The sequence below is a fragment of the Carassius carassius genome, chromosome 37 (genome assembly GCF_963082965.1).
Source record: "Carassius carassius chromosome 37, fCarCar2.1, whole genome shotgun sequence".
NCBI classification, from domain to species: Eukaryota; Metazoa; Chordata; class Actinopteri; order Cypriniformes; family Cyprinidae; genus Carassius; species Carassius carassius.
In genome coordinates this window covers 4,068,226-4,089,377 of record NC_081791.1, presented here as the reverse complement: position 1 = coordinate 4,089,377, position 21,152 = coordinate 4,068,226, and the positions used below count along the sequence as shown (strand labels likewise).

General features: G+C 47.2%; 1 protein-coding gene across 1 annotated transcript in view; it reads right to left on the bottom strand.

Moving 5' to 3' along the window:
* opn7b (opsin 7, group member b) overlaps positions 1-3,504 on the bottom strand; it is a 36,605-nt gene extending 33,101 nt beyond the window's left edge. Inside the window, exon 1 of the mRNA XM_059526976.1 lies at positions 3,329-3,504. The gene's annotated coding sequence lies outside the window, so the exon portion shown is untranslated. The remainder of the gene's footprint in view (positions 1-3,328) is intronic.
* Between the last annotated feature and the right edge of the window lie 17,648 nt (positions 3,505-21,152).

Below are 21,152 nucleotides of genomic sequence, written 5' to 3'. Positions count from 1 at the left end.
GCTGCCTGCATTTAATCCTCCATAGTAGATATCCATAGATATAAATACATCTGAGCCCACGTTTGTGAATGTGTGTGTGTGTGGTTTAAACACAATGCAGGGGCCACAGTGTACATGATAAATGTATTGTGAATGTATTGTGCCACAGCTGAGTCTTTTCTAAGGATATAACATCAAACTTTACCCAACGTTTAATCCAGAAAGAGAAATAGGGGAAAGAGGGAGAAGCAGTGAAGCAGATAAAGACAGATACAGATAAATGAAAGAGTGTGAGAAAGAGAGAGAGACAGAGTATGGAAATGACTTGTGTTCTCTCTGTACAGAACTGACATCAAAGCAAAGTGACAGGTACGGCTGCGCAGAGCAGTGAACGCCCTGGGTGAAATCTTACACACAAATCTCATTTCGCACACCCCACTCTGTCCACCTCTCTCGGATTCATCCGTGCGTCAGCTAGCGGCACACATCCAAAGCATGCTAAATATTATATTCCCTTTCCGTGTTAATACAAACCCCACCACCATCAGCTATTAGACTTCCTTACAGATCATTTCTTCAGCAGCTTTACCTTCAAGTGATCAAAGCACAGGCCAATTCACACATGATGAGGAAAGTATACGTATGCAGCAAAAAAGAGCAACAGTACTATGTGGTCTCTAGCTCGGGCCTGTACTTTAAATTAACTCTAGAGGATTTGGTGACACTTTACTTCAAGATATTCTACCAACTTTAAGTAAAGTTAAAACTACATGTCAACTAACTCTCATTAGTAGACTAGTAAGTATTATGGCGCGTTCCAGGCAACCCGTAACCCATGTTTTTCCAACCTTCTACCCGTGAAAGTGCACTGGAACAGCAGTCAAACCCGTGACTTCCCACCCGTGAACTCGTACTAGATAGATGTACTCCGAGTTACGAACTCTGACGTCACATAGCCTGCGAAACAACAATGGCAGCCTCTACGGATAATATTGCCTATGGATGCAGTGTTTACGCAAGTGGTGCACGTAAAAAAAACGATTTTAGGACAATATAACATTGCAATAAAATTAATAATCTAGCTACAATTGCTTGCGCTCAGGAAGTTTGGCGTGACTTGCCTGGAACGCTATAAAGTCGTGAGTCGTGGTTTGAAATCGTGACTTACGTGCTCAAAAACCTGCCTGGAACGCAGCATTAGTAGACTCTTTGGTTGGGGTTAGTAGAATAAATTGACATGTATTTGACAGTAACTAATACTTGAATGACTGCTACTTGACATGTAGCTGCAAAACTGGTAGACTTATACTGTACTTAGTATAAAGTCTGAAGTGGACTATCCAAATAAAGTGTAAACAAATCCTCTAGACTTACATTTAAAGTAACCAACCCAAGAATCCTAAACCAAATCTGGACCCTATAAAGTATAACCAGCACCACTGATGATCTTGCTTTTCTAAAAGTAAATATTGGTTAAGAGAAGATGCACAGGAAGTAAAAGAAATGATGACAGTGTGTCTGTGGATAGCCACACGTCACAGTCAGAAGGGTTCAAGATTTAAGGACTCTCTGTAAGAGTTTGAAGAAAGTTCTGCAGGGAGATGTAAGAGGAACTGGCTTTTGTACAAGGGCAATTTAACATAAATCAATCCTTTCTCCTATGACTGGAAAAACAAAAACGTGCAAAAAGTGAACATACATCATACATTTATCATGGTGCTTACATAGGAAATGCAATTTTGGTCTGCAATTTCCACATCCAGTTCCCCCTCCAGCTGTTATCAATTTCTGTCCTTTCTCAGCCATCAATAAATAGTGTCCACACTGTCCCTGCTTGTTTCAGCAAGGATGATTTATGCTGTCAAGCTAGTCCAAAAAAAAAAAAAAAAAAAAAATCCCTAATTGTGCGCTATATTTCATACAATAGTTAACAATAGGATATTTTATAGTATACAACAGCCCTGTGTGAAGAATAACAGACCACTTGATATATTCATTAAACATATTCCTCTCTATTGTAGTGCATCACTAATGTCGCCTCTCACAAACCTTTATTTCTGAAGATGCCAAGAATGCTAGGACAAAAGAAGCAATAATCACTGAATAACAATTTCCATCTTTAATTGTGTTTGTTCCTCACACAAAGCTCCTCATATGACTTCAGAAGATGTGGAATACAATGCTTCCGTTGCATGGATTACTTTTATCATGTTTTATACACTGGTTCTGTGATGCATGAAAGAAGTCAAATGGTTTAGAACAACATTAGGTAGTAAAGCATGATATTTTAGCACCAAATTGCTAAACTCAATATAAATGTAAACATTATCAACCCTTTATGAGAATTACAAAGGCTCAATCCTAAAAACAGACCACATATTGTCAGGTAATGCTTTGTGATCATAATGCCAAGCTCAGAATTTAATGATCTGTGGATGACGCAAATCGGAGATCACTGTAATTAAGGTCGAAAAGCATTAAGGCAGTGCTGTCCTCGGAGCAAGAGTTATGTGTCTTTATGAACGTGTGTGCTTCTTCAGCTCAGTTTTCACATTGTCACAGTCCATAAGTTTACTTTTTGTTTCACAAACTCTTAAAGTCACAGTGCTTAAAATGCACAGTTTACCACTAACAGCCATGTATAGACACTCTGTGTTCTCACTGGACGTGTGGAGTGACTTGGTAGAGGTTATTTATAGCCAGACTTTACATTCTCCCGTCACTAGAATGGGTGGACCATCAAAGCATGTGACAGCACACAGTGTAACTCAGGGTTTCCCAACCCCGCTTAAACTATTCCTAATCAAACACACCTGATTCATTTCATTAGTAGAGACTGCAAGGCCTGAAATGGACGAGTCAGATACTGTAAGTGTGTACTGCTTATGAGGTTAGGAACCACTGGTGTAACTGACTACCACATGTTTATCACATAATTCAGCTGATATGTTTCTTAACAGATGAAATCTGTACATGAATGAACAAATAACACATTCCATATTCATAATGTTCAGTTTCTTCTCCAAAGATATCTCATAAACTATAGCTAATAAACTAGAATTGGTATATAGGATCACAAAAAAAATAAAAATAAACCTCGCAATGCAATATACAAATTATATTTATAAAAACCAAAAAACCTATGAAAGAGGTTTACTTTCCTGCTTTTCTTCTTCTTCTATTTTTACCCCATTTTGAAAAAAATAATAATAATAATTTGCTGAAAAAATATTAAGTAAAATATATATAATATAAACAAAAACATGTAAAATAGACATTAAACAGATTGTTCTTCACACAAGCATGAAGGCATATGGAATGGTTATAAAATTGTAACTGCTATTCTTACCTTACAGACAGACTTTATGGCAGTCCTTATGTCCGATGCCAGGTTATGGAAAAATCTGAAGTTGGTGAGCCATCAGCCTTAAACAAACAAGTTTGTTTCGGAGGGAAAGGAAATAGGAGAGGATAAGGAGAGAGGAGAAGGTCGAGAAGTCATTGTGCAGGAGCTAACGCTAACTCTGCCTGCTGCTGCGGTGGGAAACATACTGAGAGACACAAATCACAGTGGTGCTATGAAAGATTCACTCTCTCACTCTCTCCTGCTGTCCCCCACCCTCTTTCTGTTCCTATCCTTCCCTCTCTCCTACTCCTGTTCTTGTAACTAACACTGATCTTTGTGTGAAACTGTCACATGTCTAATGCCTCTCATTCACGTATATATTTTAAAATATTGCTTATTACTTATAAAGCCCTGAATGGTTTAGCACCTCAGTATTTGAATGAGCTCCTGTTACATTAAAATCCTCTACGTCCGCTGCGTTCTCAAAACTCAGGCAATTTGATAATACTTCGAATATCAAAATCAACTGCGGGCGGCAGATCCTTTTCCTATTTGGCGCCTAAACTCTGGAATATCCTACCGAACATTGTTCAGGAGGCAGACACACTCTTGCAGTTTAAATCTAGATTAAAGACCCATCTCTTTAACCTGGTTTACACATAACACACTAACACATTTCTAATATTCAAATCCGTTAAATGATTTTTAGGCTGCATTAATTAGGTAAACCCGAACCGAGAACACTTCCCATAACACCTGATGTAGTTAATTGAATCAAAATATAATTAAAATGTTACGTGTTACTTCCCTAACATGTCTACTGGTACTTACACAAATGTTGAATCGTTCAAGAAAGACCAAACACTACTTGTTACATTGTTAGAAGAATGGTGTGGCAGGGGAGGCATGGTTTAGCGAAGTCTGCAACGGGAGAGCGAGTGAAGAGACGAGCGGCGGTAAGTGGTTCAGGTGAGAAACAAGTAACAGCTGGATCTCGTTGCAGTGATTGGGGTGGGGAACCATTTAAGGAGCGCGGCAGCTGGCGAAGGACGAGAGAGACGAGGACTCGTGCTGAACCAAGAAGGCTGCCGAGAGATACTGGTTGAAGACTGCGAAGTGCGCGCACCTGCCGCGATTGTTTCTTTTGTTTGATTTTATTTTGAGTTTGATCTGAATAAAGCAACTCACGAGCCCCGTACGCCGACCCTGGTCTCCTTCCTTTACCTTCAATCTTTCATCATTACACTGGTGCCGAAACCCGGGAGGAAGGAGAGCATCCGCCATGCAGACTCCATCAGCCACATCATCCTCGCCGTTTGCGGACATCATTTCATCGCTCGCGGGCCTGCACCAAGAACACCACCAGGCCCTGCTGAACCTGCGGACCGACCAGGACCACCGGTTCCAAACTATGATGCGGGTCCAGCAGGAGGACCGCGATCTGTTCCAGAGCTTGCTGGACCGGGAGGGACGGATGGGGACGGCCTCCCCCAGCGGCCCACCCGCCCACATGCCGCTCACCAAGATGGGTCCCGCCGACGATCCAGAGGCTTTTCTGGACCTATTTGAGCGGACGGCAGAGGCATGTGGGTGGCCGATGGACAGCTGGCCCGTCCGGGTCATCCCTCTGCTGTCGGGGGAGGCCCAGAAGGCGTCCCAACAACTACCCGTCCCGAACCTCCTGGTCTACGCCGACCTCAGACGAGCCATCCTCCAGAGGGTCGGCCTCAGCCCAGAACAACATCGCCAGCGTTTCCGGTCGCTGGAGCTGGCCGAGGCGGGCCGACCCTTTGTGTTGGCGCAGCAGTTCCGGGACTCGTGCCGCAAATGGCTGCTGGCCGGGGACGGCGACGCCGAGTCCATCATCAACGCGGTGGTGCTGGAGCAGTTCATCTCCCGCCTCCCAAAGAGGACCGCCCAGTGGGCCAGTGCCACCGCCCGGCATCGCTGGATCTGGCCATCCAGCTGGCAGAGGATCAGCTGGCGGAGGATCAGCTGGCGGCGTGCTCCGGGGTCGGCGAGCCCCTCCCTGCTGTCTCTCTCTCTCTCTCTTCCCCTGTCTCCCCTTTCCCACCCGCTCCAAAATCTCTCCCTCTCCCTAGGTCCCGTTGGGTGGGGCCACCAAGGGCTGCACCCCGATGGAGGGTGGCGATGGAGCCTGTGGCCGGGGCACGAGGTCCCGCATGAGGGATGGCCCCTTCACATGGGGGAGTGAAGACCCTCCGGCTACTTCCCCACGTCAATTCCCTGAGCCACTTCCCGCCACTGGGGCCGCGGGGAGACCCGGGCCAGCCTGCTGGCGTTGCGGGGATCCGGGCCACTTTGTGGACAGGTGCCCGATGATGGAGGTGGGGACTCTGGTCCGGATCCCGGACGACCCGCAGGCTGCCCCCGATCAAGCCGGGCTGTACCAAATACCTGTGAGTATTAAGGGGGGTACCTATCAGGCTCTGGTGGATTCAGGTTGTAACCAGACCTCCATCCATCAAAGCCTGATACAATCCGGGGCATTGGATACGGGCCGCATGGTTAAGGTGAGGTGCGAGCACGGGGATATAATGGAATACCCATTAAAAGCCATAGGCATTACATTTCGAGGCCAAAAGCTTAGTGTGGAGGTAGCAGTTAGTCCGCGCCTCCGGCATCCGCTAATTTTGGGGACGAATTGGCCTGCGTTTCAACATTTGCTGGGGTGTTTGACAGCGGGTGCCGTCGGGGGAAAGAACCGGCCGGGGGGGCGGGGCGAGCGCTCAGGTGGGAGAATCTATCCCAGGACCTAGCGGGGCGGTCCCAGGGGAGCCGACCGGCGTGGCGAGGTTTAATCCTTGCCAGCCGCGAGGACTTTCCTCTGGAACAATCCCGGGACGAGACGCTTAAACATGCCTTCGAGCAGGTTAGCTCGATTGATGGGCAGGTCCTCCACCCTGAGCGTCCACTATCCCACCCGTATTTTGCCGTTATTAAAGACAGGTTGTATCGAGTGACCCACGATGCTCAGACAAAGGAAGATACAACCCAGCTGTTAGTACCACAGAGCTGTCGGGAAATGCTTTTCCAGACAGCACATTGTAATCCTATGGCAGGGCACTTAGGAGTAGCAGCAACACTAAATCGTCTAACGAACCGATTCTTTTGGCCGGGCATTCACGAGAACGTGCGCGTCTTGTCGGGAATGTCAGTTGGTAAACCCACCGGCCGTTCCAAAAGTGCCTTTGCACCCTATTCCTCTAGTGCAGGTCCCTTCGAGCGAATTGGTATGGACCTGATCGGGCCGTTAGAGCGATCCGCATGGGGACACCAATTTGTTACGCTTCCGTTCGGCTTGTTCGGGGCCCCGGCTACGTTTCAGCGCCTTATGGATCGAGTGCTGCGGCCCCATGCTGCATATGCCGCAGCCTACCTGGATGATATTATCATCTATAGTGGGGACTGGCAGCGGCATATGGAGCATGTGAGGGCGGTCCTCAGGGCGCTGAGACGGGCGGGGCTAACGGCCGACCCGAAGAAGTGCGCAGTTGGGCGGGTGGAGGTAAAGTATCTGGGCTTCCACTTGGGCCACGGGCAGGTGCATCCCCAAATTGATAAGACGGCAGCAATTGCAACCTGTCCCAGGCCCAAGACCAAAAAGGAGGTGAGGCAGTTCTTGGGGCTGGCGGGATATTATAGGAGGTTTATTCCTCATCATAAGGGAGACTAAGTACAGCACCATAGTGAAGGAGTGTTTGGCCATCAGGTGGGCGGTCCTCACCCTTCGTTACTATCTCCTGGGACGGGAGTTCACCCTCTGCTCGGACCACGCGCCCCTCCAGTGGCTCCACCGCATGAAGGATACCAACGCGCGAATCACCCGTTGGTATCTAGCTTTACAGCCGTTTAAGTTCAAGGTGATTCACAGGCCGGGGGCGCAGATGGCTGTGGCCGACTTCCTCTCCAATAATGGGGGGGGGGGGGCTGCAGGCCGGATGGCTCTCCGGCCTGAGTTGGTCGGTGGGGGTATGTGGCGGGGGAGGCGTGGTTTAGCGTAGTCTGCAACGGGAGAGCGAGTGAAGAGACGAGCGGCGGTAAGTGGTTCAGGCGAGAAACAAGTAACAGCTGGATCTCGATGCAGTGATTGGCGTGGGGAACCATTTAAGGAGCGCGACAGCTGGCGAAGGACGAGAGAGAAGGGGACTCATGCTGAACCGAGAAGGCTGCCGAGAGATACTGGTTGAAGACTGCGAAGTGCGCGCACCTGCCGCGATTGTTTCTTTTGTTTGATTTTATTTTGAGTATCTGAATAAAGCATCTTACGAGCCCCGTACGCCGACTGTGGTCTCCTTCAATCTTTCATCATTACAAATGGCATCTATGCTAATATTTTTTCTGTTTCTCTCTTATTCCGAGGTCACCGTAGCCACCAGATCCAGTCTGTATCCAGATCAGAGGGTCACTGCAGTCACCCGGATCCAGTACGCATCCAGACCAGATGGTGGATCAGCACCTAGAAAGGACCTCTACAGCCCTGAAAGACAGCGGAGACCAGGACAACTAGAGCCCCAGTTACAGATCCCCTATAAAGACCTTGTGTCAGACGACGACCAGGACAAGAGCACAGAAAACAGATGATTCTTCTGCACAATCTGAGTTTGCTGCAGCCTGGACTTGAACTGCTGTATATATATATATATATATATATATATATATATATATAATCTTGTACACATTGAAGTCATAAACTTTGAAAATACGTGTGAGAGTTTTTACCCAGAAAGCAGGTAATCACAGTACAAACCATTAGCGAGGCGGTTCTCACAGTGATTAAGGGGAAGTCGTGGCCTAATGGTTAGAGAGTCGGACTCCCAATCGAAAGGTTGTGAGTTCGAGTCCCGGGCCGGCAGGAATTGTGGGTGGGGGGAGTGCATGTAAAGTTCTCTCTCCACCTTCAATACCACGACTTAGGTGCCCTTGAGCAAGGCACCGAACCCCCTACTGCTCCCCGGGCGCCGCAGCATAAATGGCTGCCCACTGCTCCGGGTGTGTGCTCACAGTGTGTGTGTTCACTGCTCTGTTTGTGTGCACTTCGGATGGGTTAAATGCAGAGCACAAATTCTGAGTATGGGTCACCATACTTGGCTGAATGTCACTTCACTTTCACTTTCACTTTCTTCACTTATGATTCCCACTACAGGGACCCTTGGAATCCTGTAAACAGAATAAGACAATAATAAAGCAAAATCAGAAATTCAGAAACCACTTTAACCTCTAGAAATCCACAACATCAGTCTACACTTGGTCAGTATCAGGCCTTTAAAAGGTCACATACTTTAGGTAACCCAATTTCATAGAAGGGTTTTTCCCACAAAGAAAATTGTATAAACAAAAATGGTTATTTTGTACTCTTAAAAATAAAGGTGCCAAAAGTGCACCATTTAAAATATTTTAGAAGATTGTCAAATCCCGCTCCTGGAGGTCCAGGATCCTTCAGAGTATAGCTCCCACATGTTCTAGCACACCTGTCTGAAAAATTATATTATTGAACTCAAAGAACTTGAACAACTGGTTCATGTGTATTTAATTGGGGTTGAAGTTAAACTATGCAAGACCTCCAGAAGCAGGATTGAACACTCATGACAGAAGGATAACCTTTCAGTGAACCGCTCTTAGAAGAACCATTATTTCCTTTCTGTGAAAACATTTTAATGAACAGAGGAGCATTTAGAGTCACTGTAAAAACTTTTGTGCAAGAGTTTCCATGGATTTTAATGGTTCTTCTTGGAATCACAAGATGCTTTTCCACTGTCTGGCCAAACCATTCGCATTGCTTAACCATTCCGCTCCATGCCAATCATACCCAGCCAGCGAACATGGATTAGTTTTCTACTGTGGGGCTGATAACAGAGCTTCTACAAATGCATCAGGCATTGCCTTTATAATGCATGTGTTCATACTGTATGAGAAGTAAATATTGACCATGTTATGGAAAATAATTCAATATTTCAGTTTAATTTGCTAAAATAGCATGCTTCACCAGCTACAGAGAGAAACTTGTAGTCAGACAACAAACAAGAGACCAATCCTGGGTGGCAACGTCACTACATGCATTTTTTCAGCATTGTCATGCTGAACTAAGTAAGTAAGTAAGAAGGCAAGGATTTTCCCCACAGCAATATGTTCCTTCCAGCTCAGCTGTATCACTCTGGGATTCCGACGGTGAGTAGGTATCATAACTTTTCACAAACTTATAATCAAGGGTTTGGGACCGCTTCTCAGCAAAAGCACACCACACTCGTGTTCACCACAAATCCACAGCAATGAATCAATGTGTAACAATAAGGCAAAAGCACTGCAATTCACTCACACAATAGGGCTGATCAGAGGCCTCAATCCATTCGTTACACTCCCGTGAGGGATATACAATCCTCAATTCCTCTTCAGCACACTCTGAAACACATAGCTTCCCCAACAGTCAGATTTGCATTCACTGTATCCTCTTCAAGCTTTTCGAATGTTTGTTAAATCAATCCACTCATCTTTCTCTCTCTCTCTCTCTCCAGCGCAGATCCAATCGATAAATCAGTCCAGCAAATTCCCACCGACGAACTCTGTTCCAGCAGACTTCAATGGGTGGCTTGCAACCCATCGAAGCTTCACCACAGCCAAGAACACTCCTAATGCAGACAACTTCAATAGGGAACCTTTTCCCCGGAGACTTCAACAGGAAACCTTCACAACTTCCCCGAGCAAGCTTGTGCCCAAATCTGCTCAAAAAAAAAAAAAAACTCCAAAACTTCTCTGAATAGCCCTTTTACCTTTGGCTTGTAAAGCAGGAAAACCTGTGTGATCGCCGCTCCTCTCTCTCTCACACCTGCAGTGCGTTAGCGCTAAGCAGGCCGGACGATGTTTCTGCCACACCCGGAACCAGAGTGGGATGTGTCGCACACAAATTGTCGCACACGTCATTTTTGTCACCCATGACATCCCCCCCTGTCAATCGGTTCTAGTCCCTATAACCGGTGTTCTTCAATTCCCTTCACCATACCTCTCAGGTGGCTGTCCCCGGGTGTCCCGCTGGGATCATCGGGGGGGGCGAGGGCGAAGCCGCTCTTGCTTCAACTTCAGGGTCGCTCGGGACCACAGCCCACCCTACCATGGGTACCTCTGGAACAGGTGGCGCACTTGGGGCCTCGGCCACTAGCTGCGGATAGTTCGGACATGGACGGAGCAAGTTTCGATGGGGCACCCGTATCGGTCCTGGTTTCCCCTCGGGCCGTACCGAGTAAACTGGAGCATCAGGCCCTTGTCGTTGTTCCACCACATATGGCGTCGACTCCCAGCGATCGCTGAGCTTCCCCTTCCCTGGGCGCTGGTTGTCCCTTACCAGCACTCGCTCCCCAGGTAACAAAGGGGCCTCTCGGGCAGTCCGATCGTACAGCCGCTTGTTCTTGGCTGCTGCTGCACTCAGATGATCTGAAACTCGTTGATAGGCATCGAGCAGTTGATGGTGGTGCCGATTCACCCAGTCAATGGTACTATACCCTCTTTCTGCAGCCTCGGTCCCCAGGAGCAGGTCCACAGGTAAGCGGAGATGGCGTCCAAACATGAGGTAGGAAGGAGCATACCCGGTGCTACTGTGCACACTATTGTTATAGGCTTGCAACAGTGAGGGGAGACTCTCGGCCCATTGGCACTGTTGTTCACTCTCTAGGGTCCCCAATAACCCCAGCAGGGTCTGGTTGAACCTTTCGCACCCCCCGTTACCCTGAGGATGATATGAAGTCGTGTGGGTCTTCCGGCACCCATAAAGGTGGCTCAGCTCTTGGATGACTCGAGACTCAAAATTTGGACCTTGGTCTGAGTGTAGGGTCTCCGGGCAGCCAAAAGGTTGTATCACTGCGCTCCAAAGGGCGCTGGCTGTGGTAACTGCTGTCTGATCTACAGTGGGGACGGCCCAGGTGTATTTAGTGAATAAATCAGTCATCACCAGGATATTTTGAAATCGATCCGTCGGCCGACCTAGAGTCAAGAAATCGATTCCTATGATGTGCAGAGGTGCTTTAGGCCGCAGGGGGACCAGTGGGGCTCGGGCTTCCTTCCTGCGTTTGAACAACGTACACCGTGGACAACTCTGAACGAACTCCACAACTTCCTTTCCCATCCATTCCAGTATGGGTGTGGTATGCGGTCAATAGCTCCGAGACTTGGCCCTTCGGTACCACCACCTGCTGTACTGTGTCCTGTGTTCTAGGGTCTCGCATCGAGCGGGAGATTACCCCTTCTCTAAGTCGCAGCCTCTTCCACTGCCTTAGGAGCTGTTGTACTCCCGCCGTCTGAGCCCGCCTTTCTTCTGCCCTCGGCATGTATCCCTGTCTAAGGTACGACGTAACCTGACACAGATCTGCATCTCCCTGCTGCAGCCTTCTCCACCGCCCGGGGTCCCACCCCCAACTGGACGGAACATCCTGCAGGGTCCCGGGAGCTTCCACCGTTGCCACCAGCAACTCGTTTTCGGGGCCAGGGGTACAAAGGGGCGTTTGGTCGTCCATCCGGGTGGCTGGGAGTCTGGACAGGGCGTCCGCATTTATGTGTTCTCGGCCGTGTTCTCTTAAGCTGGTAGTCATAATTTGCTAGTTGTGCCACCCAACGCTGTTCTACTGCCCCCACCCTTGCGGTCTGCAAGTATACTAACGGATTATTATCCGTAATTACCATCACCTTGGCTCCCCATAGGTAATCTTTGAACTTCTCCACCATGGCCCACTTCATTGCCAATAGTTCGATTTTGAAGGAACTGTAATTCGCCGTGTTCCGCTCTGCAGGATGTAAACTTCGACTTGCGTATGCAATCACTCTCTCCACTCCTTGTAGCTCTTGTGCCAACGCAGCTCCCAAACCTGCGTTGCTGGCATCAGTGTACAGAAGGAACGGCTGGGTGAAGTCTGCGTAGGCCAAGATAGGGGCCCTCAGAAGTTCCTGTACCTCTTCCAAAAACTGTACCTCCTTTCAAAACTGGTGCTGGCCCACCTGAAGGACATAACTGGACCCTTGTTGGATCCTCTTCAGTTTGCCTACAGAGCAAACAGGTCTGTGGACGATGCAGTAAACATTGGACTGCATTATGTTCTGCAACACCTAGACAGACCGGGGACCTATGTGAGGATCCTGTTTGTGGACTTCAGCTCGGCTTTTAACACGATCATCCCAAACCTCCTCCTGCCCAAACTAACTCAGCTCTCAGTGCCCACCTCCGTCTGTCAGTGGATCAACAGCTTCCTAACAGACCGGCAGCAGCTAGTGAGGCTGGGAAAATACACATCCAACACCCGTACAATCAGCACCGGAGCTCCCCAGGGCTGCGTTCTCTCCCCACTGCTCTTCTCCCTGTACACTAACGATTGCACATCTAAGGACCCCTCTGTCAAGCTCCTGAAGTTTGCAGATGACACCACACTCATCGGCCTCATTCAGGACAGTGACGAGTCTGCTTACAGACAGGAGGTTAAAGAGCTGGCTGTCTGGTGCACTCTCAACAACCTGGAGCTTAACACACTCAAAACAGTGGAGATGATTGTGGACTTCAGGAGAAACCCCCCTGCACTCCCCCCACTCACCATCATGAACAGCAGTGTGACTGCAGTGGAGTCATTCAGGTTCCTGGGCACCACTATCTCTCAGGACCTGAAGTGGGACATTCACATTGACTCCATTGTGAAAAAGGCCCAGCAGAGGTTGTACTTCCTTCGCCAGCTGAGGAAGTTTAACCTGCCACAGGATCTGCTGAAACAGTTCTACTCCACCATCATCGAATCCATCCTCTGCACTTCAGTAACTGTCTGGTTCAGCTCAGCTTCTAAATCTGACCTCAGAAGACTACAGAGGGTAGTCCGGACTGCTGAGCGAATCATCGGTTCAACTCTCCCATCTATTCAAGAACTGTACTTATCCAGAGTGAGCAAAAGGGCTGTTAAAATCACTCTGGACCCCTCACATCCAGCACACTCCCTCTTTGAACTGTTGCCATCTGGTCGACGCTACAGAGCACTGAGCACCAGAACGACCAGACACAGGAACAGTTTCTTCCCTCATGCAATCCATCTTATGAACAGCTGATACACACTGAACACACTACACTTTATATTTATATACACATACACTTAATTTATCTAACACACATACTTAGTATACACTTAAATTTTGCACAATATACATGTACATACATAACTGCATTTTTGTAATATACCTGCCTACAATTGTCAATTTGTATATTGTCATTCCTTATCTACTTATTTGTATTTTTTGTATTTTTATATTCTTTTATTATGTGTTTTATGTTCTGTCACTGTCATTCTGTTGTACTGCGGAGCTTCTGTCACGAAAACAAATTCCTCGTATGTGTAAACATACCTGGCAATAAAGCTCATTCTGATTCTGATTCTGAAACAACTGGCATTTGTCTGGCCTAAGCTTCAGCCTATATTTCTCCATGGCCCTGAACCCTTCTTCTAGATGGTGCAGGTGAGTGCAGAAATCAGGGGAGAAGACGATCACATCGTCTAGGTAGACCAGCGTCGATTCGACCAGTTGTCGTCCTAAACAGCGCTGCATCAAGCGCTGAAAGGTCGCAGGAGCATTGCACAAGCCGAACGGCATCCGTTCCCATTCAAATAACCCAATCTCGGTGATCTCGGTCGTCTACCTGTACCTGCCAATTTCCACTCGCCAGGTCCAATGTGGAGTACCACGCCGCTTGGGTGAGACTGGTGAGTGAGTCTTCAATCCGTGGCAGCGGGAATGCATCTTTCTTTGTCACGCTGTTAAGTTTGCGGTAGTCAACGCAGAATCTCCGAGCTCCCGTTTTCTTCTGAACCAGAACGATTGGCGCTGCCCATGGGCTACTGCTCTCTCGAACGATTCCTCCTTTGTGGGTGGGGGGAGTGCATGTACAGTTCTCTCTCCACCCTCAATACCACGACTTAGGTGCCCTTGAGCAAGGCATCGAACCCCCAACTGCTCCCCGGGCGCCGCAGCATAAATGGCTGCCCACTGCTCCGGGTGTGTGCTCACAGTGTGTGTGTGTGTGTTCACTGCTCTGTGTGTGTGCATTTCGGATGGGTTAAATACAGAGCACAAATTCTGAGTATGGGTTACCATACTTGCCTGAATGTCACTTCACTTTCACTTTCACTTTCACTTCCGGGTCGAGAACACATGTTGCCATTTTCTCAAGAGCTCCTGGAGCTGTAACACTTGTTCCTCCTCCAGATTCTCACCCTTCAGGGTCTCTCCCATCAAATGGGTCGGCACACCTCCTCCCACAGGGCCCGGTTCTGCCTCAACTGGGCGGACAGCGACTTCCACCACCGCAGAGCTCACCTGCCTGAAGCAGACATCCTGATGCTCGTAAACCTGGACAGGACATACCGAGGAAACTCGGACCAGACGTTGGTGTCGACGAAGGAGCACGGGGTAAGGATGGACGTTCTGCACCTTTACTGAGACTCGCCCTTGATGGATGACCCCCAGCCCGTGAGCTACTTCGATGGGCTAACAGTCCTCATGAGGCTCCACCAGAACACAGGTACCCAACCCACGGGGTCCTGCAGGCACTCAGAAGAACAGTCTCGCTCTGAGCTGGAACAGACAAATCGTACCGACAGGCAACTCGACCGATGTCCTCTCTCTCCTCCACTTGACTAGCTGCGTGCACTCTTCGGCAATCGACCAGAATCCGGTCCCAGTCCTGCCTCGCCGATGACAGAGACGTCCGAGCCGGCCGGCCCCGGAACAATTCCTCCCAGCAATCCAGTATAACATTCATCCCCAGGAGTGCTCGATGAATGCCCAAGCAATGATCTCGAATGATAACAACCCCTTTCTGTTGAATGGGAACCCCTCGGACCAGAAAGTCTACCACAATGTATCCAGTGTAGGGGATGTCCAGACCATTTGCCCCCCGTAAAGTCAGCCTGGAAGCTTCCATTGCTTGGAGCCGACGATCTGCAGACAACTCCTGGGCCAGACTCTCCAAGAATAATGTAACTTGAGAACCTGTATCGACCAGACAATTTATCGTGACTCCGTTAGCTTGAACCTCCACGATGGGACAACGCCCAACCCAGTCATCTCGTAAAGCAGGAACAGAAGGAAGGTCACACAAAGGGGCCCCGGCCACTTGACCTACAGTGGCCGGTGGGACTAAAAAAGTGAAGTGACATTCAGCCAAGTATGGTGACCCATACTCAGAATTTGTGCTCTGCATTTAACCCATCCAAAGTGCACACACACACAGAGCAGTGAACACACACACACACACAGGTACCCGGGACTCGAACTCACAACCTTTCGATTGGGAGTCCGACTCTCTAAGCATTAGGCCACGACTTCCCCCTTGAGAACCCAGACGGAGCCCACACTGACGACTGATGTGTCCCGGATCTCCGCAATTAATACAGATAGGCCTCCCCTGGTCATCCCACTGGAACCAGGGGGCCCACAGGACGTAGGGGGTGACGCACAGGACCTCACCCCTCCTCCGAATACGACCTCTCTCTCACCATCGGTCCGCCCTCGACTCGACCCCGACGGAGTTCACCCAACAGGTACCGAGATAGTTCCGCCATCTGTCCCTTGACAAACTCTAATAGTTCAGTTCTCAGTTTCTGTTTCCAATCACTCGGCTCGACAGGCACGGGTCCACTGGCACTACTTGCTGCCACACAAACTGGTGTACGAGTCATCTCTCCCTGATCGAATTCCAATGCCAAGGCCTCTTGTCGCAGAGCCTCAAAGGTCATAGTGGGGTTTTGTCGAAGCTGGAGTCACATGGCCTGATGTACCGGCCCCTCGCGCAGCCCCAAGACAAATTGGTCTCGTAACAAGACATCTCCTTCACCTAGTCCATGATCCTGTCATCCCTTCAGCCGGCCAAAGTGCTCCCGCAATTTCAGGGAGTATGCCCGAAGAGTCTGCTTAGGCCCCTGTTGACAGTAAATGAACTGGGCACGAAGAGTGGCCACCGGGGTAGAGTCTCCATATAATTCTGACAAGAAATCAAAGATAGTTTTCGTGGTAGCCCGTGTGGCTTCTGATGCAGCAAGAACTTCTCTTTTGGCTTCTCCTTCCAAAGATCCCAACACAAACTGTACTTTCTGTGATGCACTCAGTCCCTGTTATCCAGCCAGATATTCCGTCTGCACCTTCCAATCGTGCAAGCCTAACTCTGATCCTGGCCCTTCATAGCACTGTGCCCAGGGAGCTCCCATAAAGATCGGCATGACTTGCGGACGAGCCGCTGGTGCCTCTTTGTCCACCATCGCGTACCTGTGGCCGCTACAACTCACGGTGGCAACCCTGCCGACTAGCCACCCCTGACTTAGACACCCCCGTGGGGAGCCGACACCACAGGTCCGCAACAGATGAACAACGCAGACAAGAGGTAATTTCAAAGGAATAACAATCTTTATTGAACACAGTATATCAATGAGCACAAGCGTGGTAGACTTCAGTGTCCTCTAGGTCTTCTTCAGCTACGGATAGGTACTGATCGTACGTCGCAGTTTCGCCCTGACGGCGACTTCACCAATGGGGCGGAATTTCCCCACAGCAATATGTTCCTTCCAGCAGTACTGCATCCTTCAGGACTCGGGCAGTTAGTATACAGGTAAGGATGCTTCTCCATCAAAGATACTTGCGTCGATACACAGTAGTTAGACAGTGGTTTAAAAGCTTACTTCACCAGCAATGCTGCGTTCTTCAGGTCTCCGACGGGGAGTAGACAGGTCAGGATTCTTCACAGTACAGAATACTTTCTTCAGGGCACATTAGAGAAATAGGGATTTAAAACCTTGCTTCCTCAGCAATGCTGCATACTTCCAGACTCAGACGGTAAGTTAGAAGGCAAGAATTTCCCCACAGCAATATGTTCCTTCCAGCAGTACTGCATCCTTCAGGACTTTGGCAGTTAGTATACAGGTAAGGATGCTTCTCCATCAAAGATACTTGCGTCGATACACAGTAGTTAGACAGTGGTTTAAAAGCTTACTTCCTCAGCGATGCTGCGTACTTCCAGACTCAGTCGGTGAGTAGGGAGGTAAGAAGTCTTCTCAGTACAGGATACTGGTGTCGGTGCACGTGAGTGGGACAGTGGCTTAAAAGCTTACTTCACCAGCAATGCTACATACTTCCAAGGCCCAGACGGTGAGTAGACAGGTAAGAAGTCTTCTCAGTACAGAATACTTTCGTCGGGGCACATTAGAGAATGAGTGATTTAAAAGCTTACTTCACCAGTGATGCTGCGTGCTTCCCGACTCAGACGGTCAGTAGGGAGGTAAGAAGTCTTCTCAGTACAGAATACTTTCGTCGGGGCACATTAGAGAAAGAGTGATTTAAAAGCTTACTTCACCATTGATGCTGCATGCTTCCCGACTCAGACGGTCAGTAGGGAGGTAAGAAGTCTTCTCAGTACAGAATACTTTCGTCGTGGCACATTAGAGAAAGAGTGATTTAAAAGCTTACTTCACCAGTGATGCTGCATGCTTCCCAACTCAGACGGTCAGTAGGGAGGTAAGAAGTCTTCTCAGTACAGAATACTTTTGTCAGGGCACATTAGAGAAAGAGTGATTTAAAAGCTTACTTCACCAGCGATGCTGCATGCTTCCAGACTCAGACGGTCAGCAGGGAGGTAAGAAGTCTTCTCAGTTCAGGATACTTGTGTCAGTGAACCTAAATGAGACAGTGGTTCAAAAGCTTACTTCACCAGCGATGCTGCATACTTCCAGGACTCAAACGGTGAGTAAGAAGGCAAGGATTTTCCCCACAACAATATGTTCCTTCCTAGAGCTCACAAACACAGAGAGTGGTTTAAGAGGAGATTTCAGCGAGGCAGTATAGTACTCAGAGCTCAGACAGTCCAAGAGAGGATAACACAAGAAGATACCTCACCAGCTCAGCTGTATCACTCTGGGATTTTAATGGAGAGCAGGTATCATAACTTTTCCCAAACGTGTAAGCAGGGGTTGAGACCGCTTCTCAGCAAAAGCACACCACACTCGTGTTTACCACAAATCCACAGCAATGAATCAATGTGTAACAATAAGGCAAAAGCACTGCAATTCACTCACACGGTAAGGCTGATCAGAAGTCTCAATCCATTCGTTACACTCCCGTGGGGGATATTCAATCCTCAATTCCTCTTTACCACACTCTGAAACACATAGCTTCCCCAACAGTCAGATTTGCATTCACTGCATCCTCTTCAAGCTTTTCGAATGTTTGTAAGATGAAATCAATCCACTTATCTTTCTCTCTCTCTATCCAGCGCAGATCCAATCGATAAATCAGTCCAGCAAATTACCACCGACGAACTCTGTTCCAGCAGACTTCAATGGGTGGCTTGCACCCCATCGAAGCTTCACCACAGCCAAGTACACTCCTAATGCAGACAACTTCAGTAGGGAACCTTTTCCCCGGAGACTTCAACAGGAAACCTTCACAACTTCCCTGAGCAAGCTTGTGCCCAAAAATGCTCAAAAAAAAAACCCAACTCCAAAACTTCTCTGAATAGCCCTTTTATCTTTGGCATGTAAAGCAGGAAGCCTGTGTGAACGCCACTCCTCTCTCTCTCGCACCTGCAGTGCGTTAGCGCTAATCAGGCCGGACGATGTTTCTGCCATACCTGGAACCGGAGTGGGATGTGTCGCACACAAATCGTTCCCTCGGGAAGCTCATGACTCGTCATGAAGGTTCCGCTCACTGAGCGTTTTTGTCACCCGTGATAAAATTATATGCACAAGTTGATGCAGACCACAAAACATATCCACATCATTGCAGTATTCAAGACCAAACTTTGCTGACTTGAAAGTGATTTAAGTGGTAAGTTCAACACAGCAGAAAAGTTAGTGGTCTGTACTGACTCACACTTATGATCTGCACTGTGCTATTATTTCTCTGACAAGATCAAGCTCCTAGATCCATGACAAGGTCAGCATGATGATGATGAATATGGTTTTGAACTCAGGACAACTCGAGGTTGAGGCCAAACTTGAGTACTAAAACGCTGCTGTCCAGTACAGGGGTGTTGGAGGGGAAGATGGTGTCTGAGATACCTGTCACAACACATATAATAAAGCATCACTGCATGCTAAATCTAATACTTTCTTAGCATGAGAAAAACAGTACACTAAAAAAGAGTAGGTCAAAATAGCTCCATTCTGAAGTGTGAGTTAAGTGGACACTTTACTATCCCATGAAGCCACAGGAAAGAGGATTTATAATGGGATTGAAGGGACACAACTAACAATGGTAGGTCATGTGACATAAAATATCCAAATAATATGACTCATAAAGAACAGTCCTTTTTAATGGTTGTGAAATAAGTTCAAATTCAAATGTAGTACGCCCATTTCAGATGCACCACATATCCAATAATTTTGCTGAATGTACACATGGTTTAAGTGGACAGATAAATTCTGCTGTAGTTTCCACTGGAATTCCCATTGGAGGCATATCTGTTTTGATAGCATATGTCAACTCTATCCATCAAACTTTTTGATATTTTCATCTTTTGGCTTTGCGTTGGATTTAAAACAGTATCAAGGTGCAGACCTCTTTTCTTGATGGGTTCAGTAAGAAAGACTTGTTTGGTGGAATTTTTGGTATCAAATATGGCAGTTTCCAGATGCCAAAATTTACTGTGATTACTTCTTTACAGCTCGAAATTGTGGATTACTGCTATCCACACATTTTGGTCCTGACAATCAATCTGAAGATCATGCTGAAGAATCCAAGGCTGCACTGTAGAATGTGATGCATTCCTGATGAAGAGCATGACTTTCACAAATGTCTTATGTTTTTGTTTACAATGTTGAAACAAAGCCATCAACACAAGGGGCCAACACTGTTCACTGATAACACAGTAATCTGTTGTCACATGTCATGCATGTGGGCACCCTGTATCAAAAGGTGATTCAGAGGGTAAAAAAAAATAAAAAAATACAAGGACAAAAAATAACTTGAACTAAATAAAGCGACACTGATTACATAAACATTGTCTTCTTGAGCTTATAAGAAAATTGTGTATGTCCCAATTTCCCACAACAATTAGCAGTTACAACAAGCAGAGATGATCTATAGAGACCAAGAAGGGAGAGAGATGGAGAGTGACAGAGTGCAGTTACTGAATAAGATAAAAATGGCAGGCCACTCCATGCATATGTCATGACTGATTTCTACCTTCCTCACCCCCAATTCCAGCACACATTACCATCATGATTACATCACATGATTAATAAAAAATAAATAAAATAATAATAATAATAAAAACTAACCCTAAGACAACAGAATGAGAGTAGAATATTATCAGTGGGCTTTATCTCCAAGAGGAAGAATGCAGCTGATTTCTTATGTCATAGAGCTCTAGGCTCCTTTATGTTTTGTGTTCTTAGTTGAAAGTTCGAAAACAAATCTCCTCACAGCAGCATGCTCTTAGAAATAGAAATCTTTGTACTGGATCAGTAATTATATGCAGATGAATATGCACTTAGACCAAACGGTTATCCATTATAAAAATTCAATTCAAGTTTATTTGTATAGCACTTTTTTATGATATAAATCATTGCAAAGCACATTTTCAGAAAATTTAGTTTCTTTAAAATGTATTCAAGTTATTACATTTGCACTTTATTTTATAGTTCATGCACTTACATTTTTTCTACTTGGAATTAATATGGGTTAAGATTTGGTTTATAGCTAGTACTTAGTTATGACTATAAGATAGAGCATAGAAAGGACAGTAAGATTTTCTACCAATATTATTATCATTAATACTATTACAAAAAATTAGAGTGTGCTACAA